Genomic DNA, 8,182 nt, shown 5'->3' with positions numbered 1-8,182 from the left:
CATACAGATCTTTCACTTCCTTAGTTAGGATCACGCCAAGGTATTTTATATTATTTGGAACTATTGTGAAGGGTGTTGTTTTTCTAATTTCTTTCTCAGCCCGTCCATCTTTTGTGTAGAGAAAGGCCATTGATTTGTGCTCCCAAGAGGTAAGGGTGGACGAAGGCCAAGGGTACCATTGTGCTGATCTACATTTTAGGTGGGCCTTTGCTGTATATAAAGTCTATAGAATGTGAAGCTCTCCCCATTTGGACTGACCCCCCCCCCCTGAGAAGGGAACATGTGTAAATCCTTGCTCTTTGTCTGAAAGTGTATTACTCTATATAAGAGTTAGTATAAGATGTGGGGCTTTGTACTGGCTAGTTTCATATCAACTTGACACAAATTAGAGGAGAGAAGCCTAGTTGAGAAAATGTCTCCATAAAATCTAGTTGTAAGCCTTTTTCTTAATTAGTAATCAGTGTGTGTGTGTGTGTGTGTGTGTGTGTGTGTGTGTGTGTGTTGAGGGGGAAGCCCACTGTGGGTAATGCCATCCCTAGGCTGGAGGTCCTGGGTTCCATAAGAAAGCAGTCTGAGCAAGCTATGGAGGAGCAAGCCAGAAAGCAGCACAGTCAACTCCTGCCTCCAGGTTCCTGCCCTACTTGAATTCCTGATCTGACTTCCTGTGATGATGAAATGAAATATGAAAACATAAGCCAAATAAACCCTTTCCTTGGCAACTTGCTTTTTTGTCATGGTGTGTCTCATGGTGTTTCCTCAAAGCAAAAGAAACTCTAAGATAGGCTGTTAGAACAAAGATAACATAATTATTATTAATTATCTTCTCAGCAGTTTGGAATGTCATACTTTCCAAACTTTAAGAGTCACACTCCTCTGCCTAGTGATTGGAATTCTTCAGTTCCAGACCTTGGTTTAATGGGCTGTTGATTATAAAGTAAGTGTGCAGTCTCTGGTGCCCTAAGTTTCTGATATCTAACAAACTACCGAAAGAGAAGTCATGACAAATTTGCCTTGGCCATGGTAATAAATCTTACTGTAATCTAAGCTGCCATTCTCTCAATCCCAAAGGAGTCTTGTGATTATGACTTAAATTATTCAGAATGAGTAGTATGTATGCCACTTCTCAAAATGAAAACTGACTGGAGAAGCTTTGATGAACATGTCTTTAGTTCTTCTTCCCCATCCTCACCCCCCACCCCCACCCCATAAAGGGCAGAACTCACATCCTTATAGTCTTTGACAGCTCAGGGTGAGAATCCAAAAGGGAGCTGGACTTAATTTTACAAAGAGAATATGCAGTAACTCCCCAGCCAGCTCCAGCAATATACATCTCTCCTGGGCAAGTTTTCTACCATCTTCACTTACAGAAAATCACTTGCTGCAGACAGAGATCTAAGAAATACTTCGAAAACTAAAGGATCTTTTGGAATATAGAGCTGTTTGATGATTTTTCAAACCATAATTTACTTTTTTATGCTAAATGAGGGAGCAGAAGAGACCATTCACTACATGTATGCATTCATGTATATTCGTCATATTATTATATATTATTACTTCATGCTTTAAGCTTTATCTAGGAAAAGAGTAGAGATTTATTTTTGTTTTTTTTTTTAAATTTATTTATTTATTATATGTAAGTACACTGTAGCTGTCTTCAGACACTTCAGAAGAGGGCACAAGATCTCGTTATGGATGGTTGTGAGCCACCATGTGGTTGCTGGGAGTTGAACTCTGGACCTTTGGAAGAGCAGTCGGGTGTTCTTACCCACTGAGCCATCTCACCAGCCCGAGATTTATTTTGAAAAGCAATTTTCTCACTGCTAATGTTCTTCCATTTTATATGAACACTATCAGTGATAGAAATGTTTCATCTGAAAGAGTAACTTGAAAAAATTCAGATCCTTTGAAAAAGATTGTCCTCAAAATAAAATCTTGAGGTTTTATATTGCATTTAAAAACATTGCCTTTTGTCTCATATACCTTTGATGTTTTTCAGTTGATGATTAAATCTTCATGTCTTTGGTTTCCTGGTTATAAAAAAGCATGGAAACAAATGCAACACTGCCACAGGGGTGTGATGCAAGCGGGAATCATATAAAATGTGGTTTGGATGTAATTTAGCTTGAAATTGTACCACCTAGGTAAGTAAGGTGTCTCTGTTATTATGAAATTTTTGTACTTGCAAACTTCTGGAAAACAAACAAACAAAACTTTCATTTGTGGAGTTGAGCATGTTAACAGGAAGCAAGCTTTCAGTCACTTAGAAAGGCACTTTTCTTCCTCTGACACAAATTTTGCTTTTGTGATTTGATTGACAGCCGTCCCACTGTCTATAAACAATCCACCATTACCCCAAATTACCATTCAGTCCCTGCATCCAACATTTAAACATTGAGTGGTTTTGCGTTCAATAAAATTCCTTTTCATTCCTTCCTAGGTTGCCATGTCTCTTCAAACAGAGACAGAAAAGCTCCGGTCTGTGTCAGACAGATTTTAATTTTCAGTCCCCATCCATTTGCAGGGGACTAGACACAGGCAAACAGACTCTCCCCCAAAGCCTAGCAACCTGCAGTTTAAACAGTCAATGCATAAGAGTCCTGGGATGGGGGCCTGGACCTGTTCACACATGAATAAAGAAGATTAAGATTTCCTTTCAAAGACCTGAAGCCTTTTTGACAGCCAGTGTCAACAGCACTGTCTGCCTTCAATGTGAACCAGTCTTCTAGCACAGATTCCCACAGGGAGGTCCTGCCGATTAGCATGCATCACACCACTGTTCCTTGTCGGTATTTAATGGAAGAATAAGGGGGTAAAGTTTTGCAAACTCTTACTTAGGCACAAAGAAAGGATAACTTACAGGAATTGTTGAAAGAAAATACCAGTGAACATGAACACCTACAGTGAGCATTTAAAAAGTGAAGAGCCCAGAAGGGAAAGGAAGAATAGTTGGGATTTCTATTATCTAATTGCAGAGAAGTTAACAAAAGCTTTGTAGTCAAAGAGGTGTTTTGAAATTCCCTCAAAAAATTAGCTTTACTCCAAGAAGGGGGAAAAATATCGTCTAACTTTTCTTTTCAAGTAAGGGTACAAGACTGCTTCAGAAATAAGAATTTATTATCAACATACTTATAAATAAATAACCATCCTTATAATTAGGGGAACACTTTCAAAAGGAAGACTTAATTTTTTTCTTAATATTTACTAATGAAAAATTAAAGTAAGTCCTTTACACATAGGCGATTTGTAGCACTAAATGAATGGACTAGGGCTTTATTACATAGTGAGTTTCATAACAAATTTGTGTCCTTAATAAAAACCGCAAAGGGGGAAATAGTGTCCTGTCTATGAATGGCAGCCTCTCCAACTTGTCAGAGACAAGTTCTAACACTGGAACATGTTGGCGTATGGATCCTCTCTCCTTTGAAAGTGTATCCAATCATCCTATTAATTAATATGTGCCAAATTACTTGAGGATGAGTTGAAATACTTAAATTATACTTATTTACAAGATTATGGCTGTCTTTCATTATGTGACCAATGTTTACACAATTTGATGTCAACTGTTTATTTCTCAAGACCGGACAAGAATGTAAACCAAAACGTGCAATTGAATAGATGGCTGCCATGCTTCCATACCAATGAGACTCAGTGGCTTCAGCAGAACTGGAAAAAGGTTCTCATTGATCTACCTACCCTCCTTCATTGATTGAATACTTATTTTCAGAGTACCCTATGCCAGGAACTGGAATAAAGCCTGGACTACACCAAATTCAACTGAAATAGCCTGGAAAGTGCCAATTATATGTTACCTTTCCCTGCACAAATCATGCTTGTGCTGCATTTGACAATTTTAAATCAATGAGAGAATTTACACCACAGAAAATAGCAATGCAGCAAAATAGGGATAATTTGTTGTTGGTGGTAGGGTGTTGTTTTGGGGGTATTTATTTATTTGTTTGTTTGTTTGCAGTTGATTGACATATATTTGCTAATATCTCACTAGATAGACAAGGTGTTTCTTCTTTTTTTATACCTTGCACTCAGGTATACATTATCTAGATACTTTTGCAATGTATATCCAGAGATGGCTCTTTTGTGAAAAAAGGATAGGAAAAACTAAGAAGACTGTACCTCATAGATTTTTTTTCCTTCTGAGATTTGGGCAGAGTTAGTAGAATTCAAGAATATCTGTCATTTAGCCTTCAGAGAGATAAGAGGCCCAGAACAAAAATCAAATCTGTCTTGGACTTCTCATTGCTATGTTATGACCAAAGCTAAATTATCATGAGAAGAAAGGAAGGCTACCTTGGCTATCTGAAAAAGTTAAGCTGTGGTTCTACATACAGGCAATGTTTTCTGATCATTTGTGTACTTAACACACATACTGGCTGGCACTTAACTACCTCTTGATGGATGGCAGGACTGCCATGTGGTGGTTCTCAAAATTAAACACATCAGAACTACCTGGAGTCTTTCAAAACCACATGTAGAAAGTTCTCAGCCTCAAATACTTTGATTTAATAGTCTGGGATGGGGCCCAAGGACTTTGTGTTTCTATGTAGGTAGGTAACAATGATGCTATTGGTTAGCACAACACATCTAGAAAACCACTGCTCTAGGGTTGAATCAAATATCTCCACTCCAGTGCCTTCAGAACAATCAATGACCCATGATGCACCTGAGAGCATGGGCCATCTTATCCCTGAGTCATACGGGAATTTACCCATGGCTGTAAAAGCTCTCTGTATCTGGATAAGAGAGACTCAGAAATATTCAAACATTGTAAATTCACGAGTTCCTTCTTTATCATCATTTGGTCTTCATGGGGTAATGCTATTTTTGGTAATCCTTTGAACTTGACATCCACAGACAATTACCTCCAGCAAACAAATACTCTTATACAATATAACAATAGTGCTTCATACAGAATGTACTTTATAGTAGAAACAGTGAGCACAAGCCACGTGTCCTTGCATATGTGTCACTGATGACTGCCATGTAAAGTGGAAGCCATGAATTCATCAAGACTCTTTCTGCCAGCCTCTTGGAGCTGTTTTCAATGCCAGTTCAAAGCACAGAGACCCAACTCTAGCCATAGTTATTGAAACCTTGTTCATGTTTAAAATAAAAACTGGAATGAATACCTAGGAAACATTCATTCTACAAAATAATAAACCCATCTCTGTTACTGTTCTGTGAGTATTTTTCTCCTACCAAGACCTAACTGTTCCAGTCAGTCATCTCAGTGATCATAAGAGTGGATGTCAGGCAAGGGTAAGCTCATTTGGATGAGATGTAATTGACTGCTAACGTAGTCTAAAAGATCTCACTAAAGGTCCATTACCAGTGAGTAACAAAGCCAACATTATTGCCAATTCTTTGGGGATTTAAGATGTATTTATATTTAGAAATAATCTCCACCCTGGATATAAATACCCTTTGAGAGTTGATAGCTAATTGTGACATATGAGTTTAAAGGAAAATATAACCTATCTATGTATATGTATATATACATACATACACACACACACACACATACACACACACACACACATGCACAACCAGCTCATTTTTGTACATTTATAGATCTGTGCTCTAAAAAACCTGCCAAACAATAATGAAAATTTCTTTTTAGAATAGAGGCAAATACAGATTTGTGAAGGTAAATTGAAATTTATAAGGTCATATTACATCTGAAAAATTCTGATTAAAAAATTTGAATGTGTCTCAGATATTCTGGCAATATAGAAAGTAAACTAAAGGATAAAGAGAGGTAATTCTGCTAACCTTATATAAACAAAGTCAGGGAAGGGAAACTTGGAGTAAGACAGTCAACAATGACCACCAAAGAGCTTCCTTGTCACTAGATGGTGACAGCACCAATTCAAGCAATTACATCTATCTGGGAAGCAGATGCAACTTAGAGATGCTTGGAGTCAGAGCCCTGTGCGTGCCATTCTGGTTGTTTTACTGCATCTACATACTATCCACATAAAATACATAAGTATTTCACAGCCTTAGTTTTACTGAGATTCATTTTAATTTAGTTTAACTTGAGAAAATTAAAACAAGCAGCTATTTATGTTACAAGCATGCTGTATAGAATTTCATGAATGAATTTTTAATTAGGAACACATTTTTCATCCAATTCACATCATTTCACATGTTTTCCAAGTAGAAGTTAACTTCTACTCTAATTTACTGAAGAGAACATGTCTAGACACTGAAAGATTATAGGGAAACATAAAGATAAGTGGAGTAGATACACAAACACTCTGAAATGGACTCTATTCTCTCATATTTCAGCTATTTATAGGAACCGATTTTCAGACTAAAAGGAGGGATCTGGGAACAGCCTGGGACCTTCCCTGTGAAAACGTACTTTCTACCATAAATCAAAGCATTTTTCATTCATTTCAATAATTTGTTCCAGCTCACAAACCATATGTTCTGTTTCCACATTTCACACACCTTATAAAACATGCCCCTTCAGTGCAGTTCCTGAACGATCTCAGACTTGTTCTGGATGAAGTCGTAAAGTCAGAAATATGGAAAGTGCTTTGTTTCCTCTCAGAAGTGAGATACAGCTGAGCGGTCCACTTCTCACTGGAGAGATTGTGCCTTTCTCAGACAGCGTGGTGGTTCTTTCCGGACTATGGAACCTCCTTCTGTCAAGTCACATATCATTCCTCATCCTCAGTAAAGAAAGGAGATGGTTGTTCTCCAGAGAACTGGATCCACGGCTTTCATGAGTCTTGTATGCTGATTAAATTATAAAAGCTTATAATAAATGAATAATTCACAAAATATAAAAGTAGAACACATACAATGTATCACTTTCTAGTTGACTTTCTCATCAATGTTGCACAGATTGCAAGGCACAAATTACAGTGTTTCAAGTTGAAATACAACCCTTCTTTCCTAGTTCCCTGGTACCTGGTGATTCCTTTCTTTCATGATATTCATTCTTTTCCTTCTGGTTTTTAGGCATGCCACCACTTCTTTTCCTTCACCAGACACAAACTGAAGAAAGATTTTTTAATTTTGTGTGTGTGTTTTGTTTTTTTGTTTTTAACTGCAGCATGAGCCTAATCCCATCACTCAGCAGGATGAGGTAGAATTTCATACCAGTCTGGCTTACAAAGCAAGACCCGTTTCAAAAAAGTAAATAGAAGTTTCTTACCTTTACGTGTATATGGAACAGACAGATATCCCAGAATTCTTTCAGGGATTAGAATGGCCGGTTTTCTATCTCACATCCCTGCAGAGTCTGCATTGGAGTTCTTTAGAAGACCCTAAGGAGGGTCACATGAGAGTACTCACAACACTTACCTCACCTGCCTCGGTCCATCAATCTGTCAATTTCACTATGGCAGGTGGGTAGAGGACTCAGTGCTTTGAGCTTCAGAAATTCTACAGATCCCAGTGTTTCAGAGCCAGGCACCCTTGTGCCACCAGCCACCTGTTGAGAGACATCCTCAGCTGCCTCGATGCACACAGGGACACAAGGGTCCACACTGTGTTTATCTTCAATCATAGGAAAGGCCATTCACTCCTGTTAAACTTCTACTAATATCTATCAAAATCAATTCATTGCAAAAGAATTAATTTATCCAAATAAAAGGAACTCTTCAGGCAAACATCTTTGAATACCATTTAGAGACCAATAACTGAAAGGCCAGAGTTCAACTTTTAGCTTGAAAATCTTCCCACTTAATTATTATAAGTTTAAAAAACAGCAGACTGTTTTCCTCGGTGTGTCTGTTATCACCACCATGTCAAAGGTCACATGCTTCCTGAACCTCCACAAGACCATGCAGAAATGGCATTGTGTAGCTGTCAGCACCATGGACTCATGGAACCCCAAAATGGCTCCCACCAGTTGACCCCAAAATTCCCCTCTTCTCAGATTCCTACGTCTAAACACAAAACAGAAAATCTTTTGCTTGAATTAGCCCATGTGTGAATTTATAGGGTCACTTGGTTCAGATCCACAAAGATATGTGTAAGTCTGTTTGATAAAGTTTGATTAATTCCCAGTCAGCAGTCTGAACTCCTCATTTCAGAAGATGCTGGGCTGAGTAGATGTGACCTGAAGATTGTGGACTCTAGCCACTCATCTAGCCATAGGTAGGGGATGGCACTTCCACTGTATGCTGGACCAAAAGTAGCTGTTAACCTG

At 38.2% G+C, this 8,182-nt stretch overlaps 1 pseudogene; it reads right to left on the bottom strand.

Moving 5' to 3' along the window:
- The window catches only part of LOC110312210, a 67,250-nt pseudogene extending 59,701 nt beyond the window's left edge, over nt 1-7,549 (bottom strand).
- Nucleotides 7,550-8,182: the final 633 nt, after the last annotated feature.

This window comes from Mus caroli, chromosome 1 (genome assembly GCF_900094665.2).
Source record: "Mus caroli chromosome 1, CAROLI_EIJ_v1.1, whole genome shotgun sequence".
Lineage (NCBI taxonomy): Eukaryota > Metazoa > Chordata > Mammalia > Rodentia > Muridae > Mus > Mus caroli.
The sequence above is the reverse complement of the archived record's forward strand: the minus strand, read 5'-3'. Positions and strand labels throughout refer to the sequence as shown.